We start from the raw sequence: 26,274 nt of genomic DNA on the forward strand, positions 1-26,274 counted from the left end.
TGGCATATCAGATAAAGGGCTAGTATCCAAAATATACAAGGAGCTCACTAAACTACATACACGAAAAATGAATGGTCCAGTGAAGAAATGGGCAGAAGACCTGAATAGACACTTCTCCAAAGAGGACATCCAGATGGCCAACAGGCACATGAAATGATGCTTAGTGTCACTCATCATCAGCGAAATTCAAATCAAAACCACACTGAGATACCACCTCACAACACTCAGAGTGGCTAAAATGAACAAATCAAAAGACTATAGATGCTGGTGAGGGTGTGGAGAGACGGGCACCCTCCTATACTGTTGGTGGCAATGTAAACTGGTACAGCCACTCTGGAAAACAGTGTGGAGACTCCTCAAAAAACTATCGATAGAACTCCCCAATGACCCAGCAATAGCACTGCTAGGGATTTACCCAGGGGATGAAGAAGTGCTGATGCACAGGAGCACATGTACCCCAATGTTCATACCGGCACTTTCTACAATAGCCAAATCATGGAAAGAGCCTAAATGTCCATCACCTGATGAGTGGATCAAGAAGATGTGGTATATATATACAATGGAGTACTATATGGCAATGAGAAAGAATGACATATGGCCATTTGTAGGAAAGTGGATGGACCTTGAGGGTGTCATGCTAAGCGAAATAAGTCAGGCAGAGAAGGATAGATACCATATGTTTGCATTCATAGGTCTAACAGGAAAGACCTGGCAGGGGACCATGGGGAGAGGAAGGGGGAAAGAGAGCAGGGAAGAGTGAGGGACACAGATCAAGGGAGACTACTGAATACTGAAGAGGAACCACGGACTGAAAGGGGAGGGGGAGGGAGGGAGGGGGTGAGGGTCATGGTGGGGGGCACCTGTGGGGAGGAGCACTGGGTGTTATATGGAAACCAATTTGACAATACACTATTATTAAAAAAAAAAAAGAATGAGTAGAATTTAGCTGGGCAAAGGGATCAGGAGAGCAGAGGAGAGAAGAAAATAATACATTCTTGGCAATAGAAAAAAAATTTATAGCAGTATCAGAGACAATGTGAGTTAAATAAACTAAAAGGTTGGGAACATAGAAACAAAAGTCTATAAGAATGAACCAAAAACAAAGCCATATACTGTCACTTAACTCATGCTAAACAGTGTTTTATGCTAAGTAAGAGTACTAAGTGCCTTCATTCAGAAGAATGATATAATTAAATCCACATTTTCAAAAGATTATTCTCTGTGTATCAATTTTTCATATGCAAAAGAGCTAATGTGGTCCTATGTAGCTTTCAAATTGGGTGAGACACAAATTAGAAGTCTTGGCAGATTTGTTCAGCAATCCGTATATTTGAGTAATTGTCATTCCGAAAGACCATTGGGTTGGGTCACAAAATCCATTAGCTGAGAATGCCAATGGAGAACTGATTCTGGAAGGAGACATGAGCTCATCTCCCGCGTCCCTTGGGCAAGAGACTGATGGCAGTACAGTGGATCCTTCCAGAATAATTCTGTACATTTTATTCCACCCTATGCTCATGCATATTTTGGCCTTGCATATAGGGTGTATATGTTTTCTTTTGTCACACACACAAAAAACCCAAGAGGCTATGGTCCTGAGTCTTTAATACCAGTGAGATTATAAATGAAGATAATAATGATAATATTAATAATACTTGAGTGCAATATACCAGGAATTTTGATAGTTATATTTGATAGAGTTCTCATTGGAGTTCATCAACAACTGTAGGATTGTGTACTATTAATATTCTTCCAATTAATGTGTGTATGTGATAGGAAACTCACACTAAAAAATTATTTCTGTTGCCCCAGTTCAAACATAGTGAGGTTGAAGCATGATCTGCTTCCCAGTATTCTCTAGCCCTTTGGAACTTTATGCTCCAGTGTATCCAAAAACAGTAGATGGAGCACATGTACCCCAATGTTCATAGCAGCAATGTCAACAATAGCCAAATCATGGAAAGAGCCTAAATGTCCATCACTAGATGAATGGATCAAGAAGATGTGGTGTATATACACAATGGAGTACTATATGGTAATGAGGAAGAATGAAATATGGCCATTTGTAGGAAAGTGGATGGACCTTGAGGGTGTCATGCAAAGTGAAATAAGTCAGGCAGAGAAGAACAGATACCATATATTTGCACTCATAGGTCTAACAGGAGACACCTAACATAGGACCATAGGGAGGGGAAGGGGGAAAGAGAGCTGGGGAGAGTGAGGGAAACAAATCATGAGAGACTAGTGAATACTGAAAACGAACTGTGGACTGAATGGAAAGACGTAGGGAGGGAAGAGGGTAATGGTCATGGTGGGGGGCACTTGTGGGGAGAAGCACTGGGTGTTATATGGAAACCGATTTGACAATAAACTATTATAAAAAATGAGAAAAAAAAAAACAAAAAAGAAACAGAAACAGTAGATGGGTTCCTCACTTGCATACCCTTGTGCCAGTTAAGTTCTGTTCCATGGAGTGAAGCAAACAGGGATGCAAAGCTGTCTCTGAAAACATGGGGTCCATCAGACCTTACCTATATGTACGGAAGCCGACTGTCTTTACCCTTGTGATCCCCATGTTCCCTGCTCTGCACCTCCATGTTCATTATGAAAAGAAGCACATTTGAGGAGCTGACAGGTATGTTACATTCCAAGTAATAAGTTGGTCCACAAACAATAAAGAACAAACTCTCTTTACCATAAAATTCAGAGCTTTATCCACTTGAATCATTTTCTTTTTTCTGAAGGAAACTTCTCATGTATTTTCCAGATGCTGAAGCAATTTGTATCATGATGCTCAGGTCCTCCTGCGGGTGACAGGGTAGGTCCTGCTAGAGAAATGGTGAGGAGAAAAAGAAATGCTCATTAAGAAGAAATTCTGTTACATGTGTCACACGCATGCTTTCACATCCTCACTGAGAATTTTTAAAGTCTGAACAAGGATACTTTGCCTGTTTTATCTCTGCTTCTTCTCATCCGTCTCTGTCCTCTGAAAACACGAGGTAGGAAGAAAGTAGAGATTTCACATGCACTATAGCATAAATTAACTCACCATCACTTATAGGTAAAAAAAAAAATTCTGATAATAAAAGAGGAAACTGAGACAAGGAAGAAAATTAGGACTGTAAAAATCAGAATCTTAGAGCAATGAAATGCTTGGCTCAAGGGATTATAGCTGCCCCATCTCGAACCTATTTTTCATTTACAAATTAGGAAAAATAATAGTACCTTCTTCCAGGTAGTTTTGAAGACTATATGCATACTAGATAGAAAATAATTAACATAGTTCTGATAACACTATAATTATATATTTTTGTATTTTATATATAATATTTAAAAATATTTAATATAGTTATGCATTTTATAATACAATATACAAAATTACAAAATGCTTACCAAATTACAATTACAAAAATAGTTATCTAAATTAGGTATAGAAATGTTACCCTATAAGATTTCTCTAAAATTGGAAATAATTAATAATTATAATAATGCCTTGCACTCACTTCTTTTTTACCCCATTAAAACCCTCACAGTTTAAGCCATGATTTAATTTAGGATTAAGGTAAAAATTAAGTAACATGCAAAGTGCATAAAACAATATATTTTATGTAATAAGTGCTTCATAGAAAGGAACTATTGGTGCACTTGGGTGGCTAAGCTGGTTAGGCATCCAACTCTTGAGTTCAGCTGAGGTCATGATCTCACATCTCATGAGACTGAGTCCCACACTGAGCTCCAGCTAAGCATGGAGCCTGCTTAAGATTCCACCTTTTCCCCCCTCTGCCTCTACCCCATCCTCACACGCATGTTCTCTCTCTCAAAAAAAAAAAAAACTATTAAAGGACAATATAGATCTGAGTGTGGGTGTCTAGAGTCACACGAATGGAGTTGAATACTGGTTCTACTACTAACTAGATGGGTGGCTTCTGTTGCTATATGTGACTAACTATATAATAATATTTAGTATGGCATACTGTAATCACTAAAGAAAGAAAGACCTTTTAAATGATCAAAACCAGGATTAAATCCAAGTCTTCCAATCCTTCGTCTAATGTTTTCTGAGGCTACAAATTAAAAAAATCTCACTCTCTCATTTTTCCTGTTTTCCAGCCCTCTATAAAAACACAGAGAAGGGGCATAGTCAATTGAGCGTCCAGCTCTTGGTTTCACCTCCAATCATGATCTTGAGGTTTGTGGGTTTGAGCCCCTCGTTGGACTCTGTGCTGACCATGCAGAGCTTACTTGGGATTCTCTCTCTCCCTCTCTCTCTGCCTCTCCTCTGCTCATGTGTTCTCTATCTCAAAATAAATAAACTTAAAAAAAAAAAAAACAGAGACGCATGCTGCTTTTGATGAAATAACAGGGAATCAAGACCACAGACATGTTTAGAAGGGTAAATCCAAGGTGTCACTCCCCCATACCTGATTCTCTCCTCATTGTTCACTGGTGGCTGTTTACCCATGCGCATGCTTCCCGAACCCTCTGCCCCCCACACAGAGTGGGAAACACTGCCCCTTTGCTTGGCAGAAGGGTACTCATAGCCCTTCACTGAATTTCCAATATGCTACCTAACATTTATGTAGGATCAAATCAAACCTATTTACTTAAACCAACCTAGTTCAATTCTTGACTTTGAACCTTTATTCAGAAAAAAATAAATGATAAACCAAAATTCTCACAGACAAAACTCTTTGGTGTTCAAGTGCTTGGAAACATTACACTGTTGGTCTTTTCATTTTTAGTTCCTCTGGCAACAAATGCACCGTAAGAGTTCTCCAAATTCCTCAGTCCTGCTGCTCTGAGAGTCTGGCCATTTTAAAGATCTTAAGATAACAAAGGATCCTAGGTTTCTATGTTTCAGCTAATGAAATTTGCAAAAATAATATGCAGAGGGTTTATACCTGGTGGTACTTTTTGTCCCTTCATGAAACCTTTAAGCAGATGCCAGGCTACTACTGCATAAGGACGCAAGACGTTTGCTGGGTGCCACTGCTTTGCCTGCTGAGAATTCCCCTCTGTGTCTTCCATAAGGTGCTTTCCTCACACTCCCAGAAGTGTGTTGTTAGTTGACTCTGGATCTCTGGATGAAGACATTGGTCCATTAAGAGGCAAACAAGTCAAAAGGGACCATCAGGAAATTTTCCTGATACTTTTCAAACTAAAGAGAAGAACATAAGGGTGTAGACTTGAAGATTTGGGGCTGTAAAGCCAGAATCCTCATGTTCCTATCAATTCCTTTACTTTAAATTAAAAGTAATCATAGAGGGGGGCCTGGGTGGCTCAGTTGGTTAAGCGTCCAACTCTTGATTTTGGCTCAGGTCATGATCTCACAGTTCGTGAGTTCAAGCCCCACATCGGGCTTCAGTCTGACAGCATAGAGCCTACTTGGAATTCTCTCTCTCTCTCTCTCTCTCTCTCTGCCCCTCCCCTGCTTGTTCAAATGCTCACTCTCTCTCTCTCTCTCTCTCTCTCTCTCTCTCTCTCTCTCAGTAAATAAATAAACTTTAAAAAAAGAATGGAACTAGAGAGTTGGTGCACAGAGAATTTTCAGGACAATGAGAATACTCTGTATGCTATCATATTGATGAATATATGTGTCCTTACACATTTGTCCAAACCCATGCAATGACTGCACCAAGAGTGAGGCATAATGTAGATTATGATTTCTGAGTGCTTTTGATGTGCTCTCATAGGTTGATCAACTGTAATAAATGTAGCACTGTGGTGGGGGTTGCTGATGATGGGAAAGGCTGTGTATGTGTCAAGGCAGGGGCCATATCATAAATCTCTGTACTTTTCCTTCAATTTTTGTTTACCTAAAATTTCTCTAAAAATATAAAGTCTTAATTTTTTAATGTAAAATATTCAATGGCAAGATTACTATCACTGAACTCTTTATTGGTCATGTATCTGTCGGCAACAGATTTGACTGATGAAGAAGGAAGGTCCCCAATCCTTCAAGACTATTTCCAGTTATCCGTGAACCAGATGAATCTGTTCTTCCAATAGATTCTCCTTTTTGTGCCTCCCCCCAAAGTAAATGATTAGATAATGAACTTTGAATAAACCAGATAGAATAATGTGAAGTTTTATTCTTTAATGATTCTATGTCTACCTCAGATTAACCCATGCATGTTGCCCTTTGGTGTGGCTTTTGCTATTTAATATTGCCCTGCTATAACTCTAAGTGAATAGTGCAATAGCCAGTTTGGGACATGTAAATTCCTGTGACAGAAAAAGAAATCCAGTCCTTGCTTTCCAAGGAGAAACTGATAGGATTATGAGAATAAATGTAAATACATGGCAGAAAGACACCACCCCTTCAGGATAAAATCCAAAGTCATTATTTTTCTCTTTACTTAGAAAACTTAATAAATGTCTTCATCTAGAATCCATTCTCTCTCAACCTCTGGCTCTTACATGCCCTTTTACATGGTATTAGCCTTTCATTTCATTTTGTTTATATTCTTCCTTTCTGAAGAATATAACAGAGATTATTTAAAGTTTAACAAGAAAAGAGAAACCAGGTTTATTTATACTGAAGTAATAGTTTAATTAATTTTTCTTGTCTGTCTAATCTATCTATCTATCTATCTATCTATCTATCTATCTATCTGTTTAATGTATCTATCTATCTAACCTATTATCTAACACTTATCTATCAAGTGGTGTTCATTGCTCCCCAGATTAAAGGGTAAGTATGGATTAAGTTAGAAGCCAAGCAGTGAGTATTGAACTAGAACAACCTAGGAAACTTCATGGACTCCCTTGTGGGGAGATATTTTAGTATAGGTATGGCATAAACTTGTAAGTATCTGTCTTAGCTAGAAAGGAAGGCAATAAAATGCATTAATAGAGAGTAGATTTACCTAACTTTAAAAAAAAATTTTAGAATTGTAACTATGTTACTGTTTTTGTGTAAACAATTATTGGCTAAAAGATAAAATTATCAAGGCTCCTGGGTTGCTCAGTCATTTAAACACCCGACTCCTGATTTTGGCTCAGGTCATGATCTCAGAGTTCATCAGTTTGAGCCCTACATCAGGCTCCATGCTGACAGCAAGTAGCTTGCTTTGGATTCTCTCTCTACTCTTCCCTACTCATACTCTCTCTCTCAAAAATAAATACACAAACATTAAAAGGATAAAAAGAATAAAATAAAAGGTCATGACAATCTAGCTCTTGCTTATATCTCCTGCCAGTTTCTTATCATATTGGCTAGTTGTAGTAATTGTGCCATTTTGAGTTCATGAATTATTCTTCTAATAAATAGGGGTTTTCCCACATGTTGTGCTCTGTGCCAGGAATTCTCCTGCCTTCTGTTCTCTTAGTCATATCCTACTTAACCTTCAGGCTCATTCTTTGTACCATTTCTTGCAGAACGCCTTCCATAATATTCCACAGATGGGGTTGGATGCTTCTATATGCTCTTGTGATCATGATGCTGTGTATGTATTTGCTAACATGGTACCTTATATAGTGCCCTCTCATTACCTGCTTCCCCTATTTATTTATAAAGTCTTTGAGAAGGAAGCCTCTGTCTTGTTAAACTTTACCTTCTCATAACAGAACAAAGAGTCTTAGAGTAGGTACTCAAAAGATATTTATAGAATGAATTCTGGTGTATAATTAAAACATTAAAAAATGAAAGAATTTCTCATTTTATCTTAGAGTGATCTGGTATTAGTTAGGAACAAGGTTTTAACAAGTGTAAATGACTGGAAGGTGTTTAGTTTAAAAGATTGAATCTGAGTGAAGAAGTGAATTTTAAAATATTATTTCTTGTCAACATTATGGATATATTTGTAATATGACATTAAACTCAAATTTTCTACTGCAAGGCTAAAATACAGCAGGTATCAGATATCTCTGAATGTAAGATAGATTTAATCTCCCAGAGAATTTTTTTTTCAGTTTAAGTTCATTTTATTTTTTTAAGTAGTTTATTGTCAAATTAGTTTCCATACAACACCCAGTGTTCTTCCCCACAAGTGCCCTCCTCCATCACCACCACCTCTTTTCCCCCCTCCCCCTTCAACCCTCAGTTCGTTTTCAGTATTCAATAGTCTCTCAAATTTTGCGTCCCTCTCTCTCCCCAACTCTCTTTCCCTCTTCCCCTCCCTCTGGTCCTCCATTAGGTTTCTCCTGTTCTCCTGTTAGACCTATGAGAGCAAATATATGGTATCTGTCTTCTGTCTGACTTATTTTGCTTAGCATGACACCCTCGAGGTCCATTCACTTTCCTAAAATGGCTAGATTTCATTCTTTCTCATTGCCATGCAATACTTTTTGATTCACTCATCAGGTGATCAGGTGATGGACATTTAGGCTAGGCTCTTTGCATGTTTTGGTTATTGTTGACAGTGCCACTATGAACATTGGGGTACATGTGCTCCTATGCATCAGCACTTCTGTACCCCTTGGGTAAATCCTTAGCAGTGCTATTGCTGGGTCATAAGGGAGTTCTATTGATAGTTTTTTGAAGAACCTCCACACTGTTTTCCAGAGCAGCTGCACCAGTTTACATCCCCACCAACAGTGAAGGAGGGTGCCCGTCTCTCCACACCCTCGCCAGCATCTACAGTCTCTTGATTTGTTCACTGAAGTCACTATTTGAGAACTAGTTGCTGGTTTCTTGGATTTGTCATCTCAGACTGAATGTATTAAAAAGGCACAAAAAGAAACTGTGAGGAGGGTCCCTTAGCAGAGAACCAATGGAGTACTGAGCCTCTTGCTGAGAAGAGCTCTCTCTGTCTCTCTGTCTGTCTGTCTGTCTGTCTCTCTCTCTCTCTCACACACACATGCACACACACACACACACCCCAAAACCTGAGGGAGGCACTGGTGGGACTCACCCTTCTTTTTCTCAAGCCTAAAATTGAAGGGCTTCAATGGGACCTTTCATAAAATTTAATATTTTTACCTAGTTTAGAAATCAGAGCAGATGGCAAGAGAAATGATCCTGTGGCTGCTTAATGAAGGAGAAGTGACTCAGAATGGTAGTCTTGCACTCCCTGAGTTTTCAAGGTAGAAGACATGTGAGCATACCCCATGGACCAGATGTGGACCATGCAACAAAGAGAACCAGTCAGGGTCCAGGCTCATTGTCTTCTGTCCAAGAGACTGCTTGGAGGGCAAGACAACTCCAATAGGGAGGGATCTATGTGGAGTGGACTTCAAAAGGCAGTCAGCATCTAGAGGAAATGATGTCGTCCACATCCAAAAGTCCAGGAGGGAAACCACTAAACAATTAAGGAAAGCACTTCCAGAGAGTCACTGCCCAATACCTGCCAGGCCCAAAATACACAAAGCCATTCCAACACATTGCCATATCAGCAAAAACAGCTGGACACCTTTGCTCTTCTTTCCCCCAAACTCCAACCTCCATGTCAGGGCGAAGCAAGAAAGGGGAAAAAAAATAAAATAAAAAACCACCTGTATTCCCTTATACAAAGACAGGTACTCTGCATACACTCCAAAACCCAACAGGAACATATTTCATAAAACAATAGGAAAGCAGCAGCCTTCCAGAAAAAAATATAGCTGATCTAAAAGTATAAGGAAGAGATTTATAGGGGAAATATAACCCTGAAAAACAAAATAAATTTAAAAATATATTTTAAACCTTTGTTCTTTGGTTTAGCTGTTTTTAATCAAGCAACATCCTAAGGGCAATAAGGCAGTCTTTAATCTGAACTTTAGTTTTGATCAGACATATCTCAGGACATACATAGATACAGAACACCACCTCCATTTCATCTCTGCAGAAATAATCATTGATGAAATAGTGTGAGCACCATATGGCAATGCTAGATTATCCCTCGTCCCAGAGGGAATTAAAAAATTTAAATGCTACTCAGCAGCAACACAATCAAGTACTCAATCATTTTTGTTCAATTCACTGAGAAAAATATAATTTTACCCAATTAGTAAAAGGGAACAAAATAACTACACAAAAATCTCTTAAGACAATTGACGCCAGAGAGAAGACAAATATGGAAGTCGAGATGATGGACAGGGAAGAGTAGCTCCCATGAGAACAAAGGGATAGAAACAGATGAGAGAAAGGTGGGAGTAGAGGAAGATGGGGTTCATTGAACTTTGGGCTATCATGTCATACATGTCACAACTGCAAAGCAACTAACCATTTCATTTTACAGGTAAGGAAACTAGGGTTCAAGAAGAGAAATTAATTTACTCATGGTCAAATAATGTGTCAAAACTGAGACTCATGCCTAGGTTTTTAAATTGTAAATATCAAGGCCATTCCTCTCCATTTCTCTGAGCCTGCCTTCTAACGCAAGCACCAGGGTGATATTCTTAGAGGACATCAGCAATGTTCTTAGAGAAGACCATTAAAAATAAACCATAGAGGAAGAATCCTAAAAGACATAGGAGTAGAAAGATCAATACTCATGAATAAATAGGAACAAAAATGTTTCCACTGTGAAAGACTTAGTGTCTCCAGGCCATAAATTTCAGGGGCATGAGAATAAGGAAATAACCAGTAGAAGAATATAATCTCTTAATACATGGTTCAAGAAGTCTTCATTAAGATATAAGGGGTGGGAGGTTAAGAAAAAACTTATTAAAAGCTTTGAGCTACTTTGAAAGAGGGAAAATTCTAAATATAAGGAATTATTATAAATTTCCTTTTTCTGGAGAATCTAGGACCTGTGATTTATTAGCAAGGCTTTCATCATAAGAATTAAAAAGACATCACCACTTTTCCTTCCTCATGAGGTGTTTGCTGTAGGGAGAAAGACATCCTAAACCTTTCTCACTTTTCATGGCCCTCCCTTTCTATCCATTTTGCTGCAAGAGACCATTAAGCCCCGCTGTGCTCAGCAGTGATAATGGAAATAAATGGTGAGTGATTTGATGTATATGACAACAGGGTGAAACTTCACACCCCAGATTTTATGTTGACGAGTTAGCAAGGAAAGAATCTCTTGACTTAGAGCAGAGGATTTCAAGAGACACCTGCTGCCTTGGCTTTGTCTCTTAAAGATTAATGGGCTATGGGGTCAGGAATTCTTTCTGACAAAGGGTTAACCCTCATACACTGGCTGAAACAAGACTCCAAGAGCCTCTCAATATACAACTTTTACAAGAAACACAATCTCAATGCTCTCACTGACTATGTTAAGTTATAACTATTGGAACATTAGAGGAAAATAAATTGCAACTGGTTGAAGAAAGCAAGTGAAATGGCGTGCCTGCTTAATTTCACAAACCTTTGTCCCCTGCTCCATAGAGTAAGATTTCAAACCACTAACAAACACTATGAGCACCTATGGGTTAACAGCCTGATTTGAGTCCTGTAAGCACTTTTCAGGGGGGGAAATGGTGCCCTTAGATTAGAAGACCTTGCAATAAAATCAATAAAATATTCCAGTGAAGTGTATGACGTGAGGTGAGTCAGTCAAAAGCAAGACAGTGGGCTAGGGTGATGAACACCAGGGTAAATGTCTCAGTCCCAAGTTTAAAGTGGATCAGACAAGACAGTCATGCTTGTCATGGTCATGTTTCTGTGTGTGTGTGTGTGTGGAAAAAAAAACACAAATTCATGTTTAAGTAGTGAAAAATTGTCACTAAATAAGTACCTTCCATGTGGCTAATACTGTCTGGATGTCAAATCAGAGGCATGAACAATAGGGCTCCAGCTCTTGAAATACAATTGGGACTCATTCGCGGCTGATCTCCAGAGAATGTTAAAAATTCATAATGTAGATAATAATTACAAATTAACCTGGTTTGACACAGAGGTAAAATGTGTTTGCCCCACTGCACTTTTTCATCATGTTTATCTATGATATACAATAATATTGAACTACCTTTCAGGGGAAAATTGACATGAAATAATTTAAGGCAATGCATGGTAATTAAACTACAGAGAGACCAGTAGTTTAAGTCCTCTGTTTCTGCCTATAGAGCCTTGGACGAAAGTGCTCTCTTTCTTCATCCATAAAATCAATAGTATACTGATGCTTTGCTCTATCTATTTCACAGTATTTTTATGAATATCCTGGAATCAAAAGGCCAACCAGATTGCATGGGAAGCCAGGGATCTGGGTATGGTACCTAACAGTGATAGGGCATGTGGTAATAAGGGCCTGGCTCAGGACTGGAAAAATGTGAATAGAAAAGGACCTTAGGGTCAAGTGATATTTTTTAGTGTTTTGATTATGAAATGACTAAAACATATAGAAAAGTATGAAAAAGAATAAAACCAAAATCTACGGATCTACCTACAAAATGAATTTAAATATCAAAATTGTGTCTCATTTGCTCAATAATTCTTATGGAAAGGAAGGAAGAGAAAGAAGGAAGGAAGGAAGATTAAAAGAATAGGAAACTTTCTACATACAAAAAAATGTATCATTATTCTTCATTTCCTCTTCAGATATCACCATTTTCCCCTCATTGAAATGTAGTATTTCTCTGGATTTTTATAACTATATTCATAGAAAAGACTAACTTCTTGTTAGTTAAATTGTATCATCTTCTACCTATCTTTTGGTTACTTCTTTTTTTACACAACATCATGTTTTTGTATATTTTTTCAATGTGTGTAAATATCTGAATTATTTTTTTTAAGTTTATGTTTATTTATTTTGAGGGAGGTTAAAGAGAGAGGGGGGAGAGAATCTCAAGGCATGCTTGCACTGCCAGCACAGATCCCAACTATGGGCTTCATCTCCTGAATTGCAAGACCATGATCAGAGCCAAAATCAAGAGTCAGAGGCTGAACTGACTGAGCCACCTTGAATTATTTTTAAACGTATTTTTTAAATGTCCTCCTTTGTGTGGATGTAGTATTCCCCTTCTGTGGGACAGTTACATTATTTCCACATTGCCACTATTATTAAGATTGGTATAGTATGCATCCTTCTACGTGGAATTTATGAAAAGACAAGCCATGTTCTAGGGTAGAACTTGACATACTATTGCTAGCTAAATGGAGCATGCCTTTCTTATTGTAGCAACTAGCACCCACAACAATATTGTTTTCTCCCTATTGTAATCACTTGGCTTTACTGGGTTACTAAAGTTAATAAATCTGTGAAATAGTATCTTATTGCCATTTTAATTTTTTTAACTTTATATATTTAGTTATTTTGAGAGAGACAGAAACAGGGTTAGTGGGGTAGGGGCAGAGAGAGGGAGAGAGAGAATCCTAAGCAAACTCCAGGCTGCCAGCCCAGAGCCCCTGAGGCATGGCTCAAACTCAAGAAATCCCAAGATCATGACCTGATCTGAAACCAAGAGTTGGATGCTTAGCCAACTGAGCCACCCAGGTGCCCTGCTATTTTAACTTTAATTCACCTTATTGCTGATATGGCCACAGATTTCTTCATCTAATTATTGAGACCTCCAGGTCCTTCTCTGAGAATTTCATGTTTATATTATTTGTCCATTTGTGAATTAAGCCATTTTTGCTATTTTTATGAGTTATTTATTTCAGATATGAATCTTGTGTTGGATTTTCAATTTTCTATTGACTACTAATTTTATTATATAGGAGGGGGGAAAATATTTGGTCAACTCTGGTTAATAATTATTTTTTGTAGTTCTGTTTTGTGCTCTCTCCCATAGACAATTTTATAACAATCTTGAAAATATTGTATGCTCATGAACATTGAATGCACTACTCTATGTATGTTTGTTAGAGCAGGCTTTTTCTGCTTTATTTAAATCATCTATGGCCTGAATAATTTGACTGCTCAATTTTTTTTTGAGAGAAGTATGTTAAAATTTTTAAAACCATATTTGTCGATTAGTCGATTTCTCATTGAAATTCTGTCAATTTTTGCTTGACATGTGTTGAAGCTATATTGTGAGATCGCTACTGAAAAAATGTGGGTTATTTCTAAATACTTACTATTATCAATCATGCTGCACTGAACAGTCTCACACCTACATTCTCAGACACACATGTATGTATATCAGTAGGGCTAAATCCTAGAAGGAACTGGATCAAAGCATAGGTGTGCATTTTTAATAATCAGAGAGACTTTACTAAGTGCTCCTTCCTACAGTTTAAACTGAAGAAACTGATTGAAAAAAAAAAGTGCCTCATTAGAGCTGAATAAATTTTGAGTTAATAATGACTACCATTGGAGAATAAGGACCTTCGTCAAACTTGGTGAAATCTTTGCAAAGTTTTACCTTCCACTTTTTCAACTCTAGCGCGCTTCTCTGCATCTTGATAAGGTGGCTGCTTTTGCTACTGAATCTTAAAATAAATCCATTTCCATTTTCAGAAAACTTTGATTTTCTTCTAATACCTATATGTATTTTTTTCACCTGTTTCTTTGGCATTCGTGGGTGTCACTGTTATATACTTGGATGAAAAGACCGAACAGTCACATCTGCTATCTTGCAAATCAGAGTACACTTCTCAAAATGAGAGCATCAGAGATAAGGCACCCCTGCTTTGCCAGCCACTATGAAAAACACATAACAGAAAAGGATCCCAGAGTCTTTGAAGAATCTGCTTGATAAATTTTGCAAGTTCCAATTTTCATCTTCTTGAAAAATGTTACGATGTTCCCTCTAAATCACCAGTAAAGTTGTTACCAGTAAAATTAAGTGGACATTTTGTCTACTTGTTAAAGTTAAAATGCAGGCATCCAAACTATGTACAATGACTATGTCTTTCTCCCGAAGACATGCAGCTGATTTTTTTTCTTGAAAACAGGATGCAAAAGCATAGAGAAAGTATCATTGCTTTATTAGTGCATGGTACTCACTTCCAGGGAGAATTATTCCTCTGGGGGAGGCTTCCATGGATTGAAGAAGAGGCAGGAAGTCAGACTTAGATCATCGGAATCCTGACTCAAGACTTAAAACATGTGTGATCTTAATAATTAATTTCTCTCTGCTTTGGTTTCATTACTTACAAAATGAGAATAATCGGCTTCCTTCAATGGCCTGTGTGTGATATAACATACTTTACAGAGTATCTGGCTCATATTGAGATCAGGGAATTTTGTTCTGTTGCTGTTAATCATGGAAAAAGAGGATCAATAGTGGTGGTGGCATAGCAATTGTTGTGACCCCATCTCACTAGCCAGTTTGACAGACAAAGATGGAATTACTACTCTCCTTTAACAGAAGAAGTGAAATCTGTAAATGTTGTCATAAGTCTAAAACCGCAATTCTATTATTTGGTAAGTAGGCCAAGAAGCTCTAGGCCAGGTGTGCTGGTTGATCCCTAAGACAGAAATAGTTAAACCCGACAAAGTTCACTCAACTAGATGACTTAGGCTTAATACACTCAGGCTACTGGTGGAGGTTCTAATGGCAAAAGAAACGTGAATTTTTTTATGATTTCTGATGACATAGTAAAATACACACACACACACACACACACACACACACAGAATCTTGGACACATCCTTTAAGTACACTGACCTTCAAATTTACACTTATAAAGTGAAGATAATACCTTTACAAAAACCCCACACTGTACATGGGTGCCTCAGTCAATTGAGCATCTAACTCTTGATTTTGGCTCAGGTCGTGATCCCAGGGTCATGGAATCCAGCCCCACATTGGGTTCTGCCACACTGCATGTGGAGTCTGCTTGAGATTCTTTCCCCCCCTCATCTCTCTCTCTCTCTCTCTCTCTCTCTCATACACACACACACGCACACACACACACACACACACACACACACACACACACACTCATTGTGAAGCTCTATGTAAGCACCTAGACTTTTAGCACAGGACCTAGAACAGGGCAGGCATAGTTTTCACGATAGCACTAACAGACACAGCTAACAGGAGCAGCCACCGTTGTTAGTGCTAGAAACCGGAAGTGCAGTCCCACACGCAGGAAGCTAGGGGGGCTAGGAGTAAAGGGGCCGCCAATTTCACACCAGCAGTGAACATGGAGCCACACCTCAGAGTCGTCACCAGGTGTCATCTCTGAAATGCCATGCGAGCTTCTCTTCTCTTCCAAATTCCTTTCTTCAAGCTCTGCTCCACACTTTCCGTTCCTTGAAGCATCTTGGATAAATGATGGTTTTTTTAACTCCACTAATTTTTTCCCTAAAATAATACTATCTTGTTTCCTGCTCTCTGTCTCATGTCGGTTAAGCAGAGTGAAGGAAAGTGAAGCAAAGGAAAGGAAAGAGACATCGGTCTTTGCTTCTCTCCTGGACGTTACAGTCTGGTCATCTCAAAAGCAGGTGTCTTCCTTTCCCATCTGGAAGTCCTGTACTCTGCTCTGACTCACTATTTCCTGCTTATACTATGAGAATCATGTTAGGAACAAACTCCTCCACAAACTTTTCTTGATGCCTTACTCCTTTTCTGCTCTCAGTTATGAGCTATGTTGGTCAGTTTCATGTGTCAATTTGCCTTGCTAAAGTCCTTAGTTATTTCATCAAACACTATTCTAAAGTGTCGCCATGAAGGTATTTTGTAGATGTGATAAAAGTCGTAATCAATCTGGGTAGGCCTGGTTCAACTAAATAAAAGGCCTTAACACAAGAGCTGGGATTTCTCTGTGAAAGATATTAGGCATTAGTACTCTCAAATGATATTTCTTTCTAGTGTAATCACTTTTTGGATGCCTATTAGGTAAACTCTCTTTGATAGGAAAACACCTGTCACACAGTAAAAACTCAATATGGGTTTGCCTAATTAAATTAAATATATGAGGGGAGCCCAATTCTTGGAGTCCTCACACAACAGGAGGAGGAGGGGAACTCTCTGGAGTCTCTTTTATGAGAACACTAATCCCATTCATAAGAAGTCTGCCCTCACTTCCCAAAGGCCGAACTTCCTAATAATATCATCACACTAAGGGTTAGGATTCAACATCTGGATTTGAGAGGATATAAGCACTGAGTCCTTGGCACTCACCTCTCTTTCTGCAAAAAGTTAATGATAATAGTGCCTACCACATAGAGTTGTTTTAGGTAACAGGAAAGTGTATAAAAATCCCTTAGCATACAATTACATATTAAGAACTTAATAAACATTTGCTATTCTTATTCTTGCTATTTGAAACTTAGAATCACTCTTTGTAGACTTCTCTTGAGAAATATTCAATTAAATACCCACAAACAATTAGTTTTCATAACTCTGGTGCTGGAATACCTCTAGGAGTAGCAAGTGAATTTGGCCATGGTGCCTGCTGGCCCAAAGCTCTGAGATGGACAGCTGATAACTAACAAGATGTTGATCTCTCCTCTAGAACTTTCTCATATATAGATGCATACAGAACTTGATGAAATCTCAAATCAGTATCTTTGACTTTTCACAAAAATACCAAATTCATGCAAGAATTTGCAATGCCTGCTCATTCAACTCTTCTCTGAAAAATTCTGAAATGATAAAACACTACTACCAAGGGTGTCCATATCTATGTGGCCCTATCCCATATTAATATAAATTATATCTTCCTTTATCCTCATAACAATCCTATATAGCATGTAGAGCATTTTCAGTCTCTCTTAGTTTATGAAACAAATTATTTGTGTACTGATGTATCAACTTCATAAAGGAATTAAGAATCCATGCAGCCTAGATAATACTATGGGGATACTTCCCACTTAGAAATTTTGTTTACTAGGGTCTCTGGCCTGGAAACCTAGATCTTATGTATTCAAAATTGTTACTGGGGGCTTAAAACTATAGGGATACAATATTTCCCTTTTTTATAAAGTCCCAACTCCAATATTATGAGTTGTACATTGTTGAGCAATCCACTTAACCCTTTCTGAGCCTCAATTTTTTTTTACCATAAGATTAGAGATAGTAATACGTCCTTAGAAGATTGTGAAATTGCTAGTAAAACACAAAAGGAGCTCATAAACCCATTCCATGAAATGTTAGCTACATCCCTTTTTTTCAAGAGGCAACTGGATAATGTGAGGACTACAGACTGTCCAAAATGCTTAATTCCCCAAACAGGTTCAATAGGGATATATAGGTATATCAGGCAAAATAGCCAAACAGTAAATGAAGAAAGATTGTTGGCCATCTTCTATATTCCTCAGTGACCGTCATGGTCACCGAGTCATTTTTACTTTACTGACTTTCATCTGTGATTAAGGAAACCAAAATGTACTTCTGTTTTACTTTCATGAAAATATCAGTACCTACTCATCTGGTCTGTATGCTGCTGAATACAGGGTCATCATTCAGGAATATTATTAAGAAGAAAGTTCAAAAATAGTAAAGATCATCAAATTTACAAATTTTACTTATTTTCTCTATCTCCTAAATTACAATCCTTTCTCTCAAAGGATAGATGCCTGACATATTACTCATTAAAAAAAAAAAAAACAGATAAAACATATTTAACCCTTCTCTGCTTAATGATATGACCAACACAGACATTTGGGGAATTTACTTCTCCATCTTATACCTAACTTGAAATCTGAGTTCTAAATAACCTAATAAAAATGATTTAAAATGTAAGTTAATGCTATTTATTTCACAGAACCAACAACATACTTTATGTCTTTCAGCTGGTGTAACATATCAACAATTCGGATAAAATTCTTAGGATCCTAAAACATCTTTATGAGATAGAATATTGAGCACTTTTATTGGTCATTATGTCTCAGGTACTTTAGTTTTGTCTCATTTTGGAAAGAACATAGCAATCACCTAAGGATTCCCAGGCAGAGGCTGTCACTTCTCTCAGCTGCAAAAAGAGAATTTACCACCCTGACATCAAATCTACCAACTCTGTTTACTTCTGTGATTACAGGAAGCTCTGGGACTCCATCTTTCTGTTCCTTATCTTCACCTTTACCCCAATCTCCACATCTACCCATGCATCCCAGTAATGGACCTGATCTCCCCCACCTCCCATATCCTATCCCCTCGGATAGCTACAAAATGTCATACAAAAAATTAAAATTAAAACCTCAATCTTTAACTTCTTTGAAATTTCTAATAACTTTTTTTTATTTTCTTATTTCTTTTTTTCTTTTTTTACTCAACTGAGTGTGGGTCATCCCAGGAGGATACCGCTTGCCCTGAACCTTTCTCAGGTGGAGAATGATTTTTGCCACCACTCAAACATCTCAAATCCAAGAAGTAGAGTATTCCTTTGTTCCATCTCATTTCCAAGACCTTTATTGTCCATTTCCATTTAAAAATCTTAGCTCTTAGATTTTCAGGTTGTAACAATCATTGCCTTTCCTCTTTAAAAAATGTCATTTCCTCACCTACCATTACTTCTGGGATGTTCAGATGCTCACCATCTCTGTCTCCGCCTCTTACCCCATCACCATCCCTGAAGATACTTGAGATACCCTTGGATAATCCATCCTTGACTCTGATCACTTTTTTTCTTCATTTTCACATTTGCAGTTATCTCTGCCTCCATCCCAATTCAGCCTTCAATTACCATCACTGATATCATCCTCAGTATTTGTACCTTTATAAATTCTAGCTTACTGATTCAAGAAACTCCACTCAAGACCATTTTTTCCTCTGCTGCTCAGTCATTAAATGTAACTTTTATTAAGGTATAATTTTAGGGGCGCCTGGGTGGCTCAGTCGGTTAAGCCTCCGACTTCGGCTCAGGTCAGATCTCACGTTCGTGGGTTCGAGCCCCGCGTCGGGCTCTGTGCTGACGGCTAGCTCAGAGCCTGGAGCTGCTTCCGGTCCTGTGTCTCCTTCTCTGTCTGCCCCTCCCCCTCTCATGCTCTGTCTCTCTCTGTATCAAAAATAAATAAAACATTAAAAAAATAATTTAAGGTATAATTTTATACATCACAATACATAGACCTTAAGTATCACCTTATATACGTTAGGAAAATGAATATCCTTTTTCCTTACTGGGCCATTATTTTTTCTGGTTTTTAAGTAATTTTAATGTAATTTAATGTCTGTTTTTATTTCTCTACACTAAAGTGTTATATTACATTCTTGACACTTCATTGTTTTGCTTTTCATAGGGTCTTTAATCTCCTTGGCCTTGAGTTTTGTGCATGGGATGTGTGGATACAGAATTTTCACAGCATAATTTTTATAGTGCTACAATTATCTTTTTATTGGGGTAAAATATATATAACATAAAATTTACCATTTTAACCATTCTGGAGAGTTCTGTTCAGTGGCACTAAGTACATTTACATTGCTGTGCAACCATCACCACTGTCCAACTCCAGAACTACATCTTCCCAAACTGAAAAAGTACCCAGTGAACCCTCACTTTCCATATTTTCCTCCCACCAGCCCCTGACAATCACCATTCTGCTTCCTGTCCATATGAATTTGATTACACTAAGTATTCCATTTGAACAGAATCATATAATATTTGTCCTTTTGGGTCTGGTTTATTTCACTTATCATTCATGATGTAGACTATATCAAAATTTTCTTCCTTGTTAAGGCTGAATAATGTGCCATTGTATTTTTATACTAGTTTTGTTTATCCATGCTTTTGCCAGTGGGAATTTGGGTTGTTTCTACATTTTGGTCACTGGGAACAATGCTGCTATAAACATTGGTGTTCAAATATTCATTACTTTTTATTACATGTTAATATACATGTATGGGTGTGATTCTAGATGTGAATTATATTGCATTGACCTATCAATCCCTTCATTAATGTCACATGTTTTAAAGATCTTGCAAAATAAGTCTTAATATTTAGTAGAGAAAGTTCTTTCACCTGTTAGTTCTTGAACAATGTTCCAAAAAGTTAGCCTTTTTGATTTTTATATAAATCTTACTGTCATCTTGTAAGATCCCTCCCAAAAAAATATTGGCTACGCTGATTTTGCTAGGATTACATTACATCTATCAATTAATCTGAGTAAAATTTAGTTAAGTGGTTGAGTCTTCAAATCCATGAATGTGGTCTGTCACTTATTTAGTGATATGATAGATCTCTGATAAAGTTCTAGTATGTTGTCTGTAGAGGTTTTGCATGTTATTGGACTTATTCCTAAATACTCAACATTTTTAATGCAACTGTTAAGAAAATGTTTTTCACTTTTATTTGTACTTGACTTTTGCTATTGAATTGAAATTCAATTAACTTTTGCACATTGATTTTGTACTTATGGGTACTGCTAAGCTCTATGAGAAGTTATCTATTCTTTTGCATTTTCCATATTTACAATATGTAACTTGAAAATAATGAGAATTTTGTTTCTCCCTTTTTTATTATTTTACTTTCTATTTGTTTTCCTCCCCTTGCTCTAATGGCCAGGATCTCTAAGTCAATGTTAAATATTTATCCTGAAAAGGAAAATTTTCAAAACTTTGGCATTATTTATTATGTATACTTCAGGGTTTTTGAATATCTTTCCTCAGTTTAAACCCTTTTCTTTAGTTGGCTAAGATTTTTAAACATAAATAAATGTTTACTTTTACCAAATATATTTGCTTTTTGATTAAATAAGATTTTTCTCCTTTCACATAATTGCTTTCTAATAATTATTTTTGTAATGTTAAATTAAACTTATATTTCTTCAACAAATCCATTTTCATCATGATACATTAATCTCATATATTTGAGAATTTATAAATATATGTAATATTACACAGAGAAAGGTAATATCTATTATGTATATGTCTATTACTTTTCTCTGTATATATTATCATATATTAATTTTCTAATTTTCTTCTTCCTTTATCAATTCTTTTTTTTTAATTTTTTTTAACATTTATTTATTTTTGAGAGACAGAGAGAGAGAGTGTGATCAGGGTAGAGGCAGGGAGAGAGAGGGAAACACAGAATCTGAAGCAGGCCCCAGGCTCTGAGCTAGCTGTCAGCACAGAGCTCGACGCGGGGCTCGAACCCACGACTGTGAGATCATGACCTGAGCCGAAGCAGGCCGCTTAACCAACTGAGCCACCCAGGCGCCCCTATCAATTCTTGATAAATTTATTAAAATACACCAGTTTATTGTGAATGTATCTATTTCTTCTTTTATCTATGCCAGTTTTGTTTTATATATTTTGAGACTATGTTATCAGGCACATGAAAATTTGAGATATCTTTTTAGTGAACTCTCATGATTATCATTATTATGAAATGACTTCATGATTTCTATTAATGTGCTTCGCCCAAGATCTGTTTTTCTTATGTTAAAATAGCTATAACAACCTGGTTTTGTTTGTAATTTAATGCTGAATCTCTCACCTTACTTTTCAATCCTTAAATATTCTTATGCTTAAGATTTGTCATCTTAAATAGTAAACACCTGCATTTTTCCCAGTCTGGTAATCTTTGCCATTTAACCCAAACATTTAGTTCAAATGTACTTAATGTAATTTGTTATACATTTGAGTTAAAATTTACATCTTTTGTGTATAATATTTGTGCTACATATTTCATGTCTTTTTTTTCTTTTATCTTAGCTTTTCTGAATGCATTATATTTAATCAATCAATTTTCTCATCTGTAAGTAGTAGTCATAAACTCTTTCTACCCAGTCCATGGTAATTCTTAAAATTACAATATGCATATTTTGTTCCTTAAAGTCAAATTTTATTAATACCTTTCCTTTATTTCCAGGAACTAAAGACATTTAGGTCACTTTAACTTCTTTTACTCTTCTGTTTATCCATACACCATTATCATGTATTTTATTTTATGTGCTTTAAAAATATCAATGATGATAATTATCATTACTGTTATAAAAATTTTATCCATAAATGCATTTAGAATCTGCCCATGTATTTAACTTCCATCATTTTTTTACTGTTTTCATGCAATTTGGATCTTCTTTATATAAGATTATATTTCGTTAAAGTTCAGCCCTAGAATTTCCCCCAGTGTATCAAGCACTGGTTTCTTAATGTTATGTTGTTGTTCTTGCTGCTTTATTTTATGTGTGTGTATGCATTTATTCACCTACTTTAAATATCTTTATTTTGTTTATTTCTGTGTATGTGAAGATAACTAATACAGAGAGATATACAGTTTCAAATGAGGCAACAGTTGGAAATCTTTTCAATGGAAGCCAAATTCCTGGAGAAGCACCTAGGGTCTAAGAAACTATAAAAATCATCCAAGTGAGACAGTGTCCTCACTGCCTACATGCACAAATTACCTGGCCTGCTTTTCATATCTGGAGACATATCTTGGGGATCCATTGGCAGGAGTCCAGAAGTCTGAGGGAGAAGACAGCACCAGGAGTGACTATATCCAGTGGAGGCTAAGGGGTGAGCCGGGGCATTTAAAGTAACATGAGTGTCCTGAAGACAAAAGCATTAGATGAAACAGTAGAAATGATGGAAATATGGGAAGAAAGATTCAAGGAGGAAACAAAAGAACAGAAACTTGAGTTGAGGAGCAGTAGTTACAGATTCTTCCACTTCCGGGAAAAACATAGTTCATTCTACATTTAACAAATGTGGATTAGCCCCTGCTTTATATAGGAAGTGGTATTGAATGCTGGGGAGAACAGAACCAACATGGCCTCCTTCCCTCACTGGTAGACTGATATGAAAGAGTTGATTATACCAAATTTGTAAATAAATTCCAAACCAAAAACATAATGAATTTTCTGATAAGCACCTTAAGTTGAAAAAAAAATTTTCTATTTCAGGTTTCTTAATATCTTTTTTAAACAACTTAGCAAGTATTAGATTATAAGAGATACAACAGATTGCTTGCTAAAATTATCTGGACAAATATCAACTTCTAGTACACAGAAATGTAAAAGTCAAAAATCATACCCAGACTAAAATGACATTAGAATCTTCACTTGAAAATACACCTCATTATCAATAACTTTGTTGTCATTTACTGCTTTATTATGAAAATAACAAAAATTAAATCCCAAAGACAACCTTACACAAAGTATAAAGAAGAATGCAACTAGCGTTGTATTTCATTGCAGAAACACGGGAAGTGAACAAGAAACCAAAAGCTAACCAAATAAAATAGTTTTTTTAATGTTTTATTTATTTTTGAGAAAGACACAGAGACAACATGAGCAAGGGAGGGTGTGAGAGATAGGGAGAAACTGAATCTGCAGACAGGCTCCAGGCACTGAGCCAACTCTCAGCCCAGAGCCCGATTCAGAGCTCAGCCCCATGAACCATGAGACCATGACCTGAGCCAAAGTCAGATGCTCAGTGAACTGAGCCAGCCAGCCAGGCGTCCCCCAAGTAAAGAAGTTTTATAATCTGAAAATTTTTAAATAATGAAACAGAAACTGTTTAACACTGTTAACATTTAGTCATGAGGAATCAAAAACAAAACTTCAGAATTTCCACAAAATAACAATAATAATAATGGACTACTGAAAAAGCTATGAGTTACATCTAAAAGAAGACTGAGGAAATTCCTTCAAGCCTTTAATATTTCTTTTAGTTAAAAAATAGTATTTATTAATGATCCAATCTGAGAATATATAAATACAAACAATATAAAACTAAGGACTAAAGGTAGAAACTTAATACAGATAAAATGAGAGATGGGCTTATTAGGGGAAAAATAATAAACTAATCAAGAGAATGGTCCATGTTACAATTTAAAAACTAGATCATTTTCCAAACTAATTAGGAGAAAAAAAAGAAACCTGAATATATAAAACTGATAAAACTAAAAATTAAAAAATATAAAATATATAACCACTTTTTTAGAATACATTTAAATAAATTTGAAGCTTTGAGTGAAATGAATAATTTTCTGAGAAAATACATAACTTAATCCACATGCATAACTGAATTTACACCAGATGCAAGAAAAATTAAATTGAACACTAATATAGAAATTTTTTTAAAAAATTTAAAAATATCAGAAGATTGTTTAGGAAGAAAAACTGATTCCCACTATGAGAGACAGAAGGAAAGCAAGAAGAAAGGAAAGGAAGGAAGAAGAGAGGGATAGAGAGAAAGAAAAAGAAAGAACATAAGCCCGGACTTTACACAACCATTCTATCAAACATTTCAAAACAGATAATCCCAACAATATATAAACTCCTCTGAAATATAACAAAACAAAAAAACATAAACCCAAATTATTTTCAGAATAAATAACATTGATTTTTAACTAAAAGTCAACACCAAATTTCGGAAAAATAGAAAAATATCATTTATAAATATCAAGATTAAAATCTTAAATTAAAATTTTTAAACAGTATCTGGAAACATATAAAAGAGTTAAGATATATCCCATTAAATATAGCTTGAGTATAATCTACTAATAAAGTATACTTCAATATTAATAAATCAGGTTGTGGTCATTCACATTAATAAATCTAAAGCGAAGCATGACACCCTCAAGGTTCATCCACTTTCCTACAAATGGCCATATTTCATTCTTTCTCATGGCCATGTAGTACTCCATTGTGTATATATACCACATCTTCTGGATCTACTCATCAGGTGATGGACATTTAGGCTCTTTCCGTGTTTTGGCTATTGTTGGCATTGCTGCTATGAACATTGGGGTACATGTGCTCCTATGCATCAGTACTCTGTATCCCTTGGGTAGATCCCCAGCAGGGCTATTGCTGGGTCATAAAGGAATTCTATGGATTGTTTTTTGAGGAACCTCCACACTGTTTTCCAGAGCAGCTGCACCAGTTTACATTCCTACCAATAGTGTAGGAGGGTGCCCGTCTCTCCACACCCTCACCAGCATCTATAGTCTCTTGATTTGTTCGTTTTAGCCTCTCTGACTGGCATGAGGTGGTATCTCGGTGTGGTTTTGGTTTGTGTTTCCCTGATGATGAGTGACGTTGAGCATCGTTTTATATGCCTGTAGGCCATCTGGATGTCCTCTTTGGAGAAGTGTCTGTTCACGTCTTCTGCCCATTTCTTCACTAGGTTATTTGTTTTGTGGGTGTAGAGTTTGGTGAGTTCCTTGTAGATTTTGGATACTAGCCCTTTATCTGGTATGTCATTTGCAACTATCTTTTCCTATTCTGTCTGTTGTCTATTCGTTTTCTTGATTGTTTCCTTTGCAGTGCAGAAGCTTTTGATCTTGATGAGGTCCCAAGAGTTCAGTTTTGCTTTCATTTCCCTTGCCTTTGGGGATGTGTCAAGTAGGAAATTGCTGTGGTTGAGGTCAAGGAGGTTGTTTCCCACTTTCTCCTTGAGGGTTTTGATGGCTTCCTGTCTCACGTTCAGGTCCTTCAGTCATTTTGAGCTTATTTTTGTGTATGGTGTAAGAAAGTGGTCTAGTTTCATTCTTCTGCATGTTGCTGTCCAGTTCTCTCAGCAACACCTGACAAAGAGGCAGTCTTTTTTCCATCTCATACTCTTTCCTACTTTGTCAAAAATTAATTGACCGTACATTTGTGGGCCTAGTTCTGGGTTCTCTAT

The sequence above is a fragment of the Suricata suricatta genome, chromosome 1 (genome assembly GCF_006229205.1).
Source record: "Suricata suricatta isolate VVHF042 chromosome 1, meerkat_22Aug2017_6uvM2_HiC, whole genome shotgun sequence".
NCBI lineage: Eukaryota > Metazoa > Chordata > Mammalia > Carnivora > Herpestidae > Suricata > Suricata suricatta.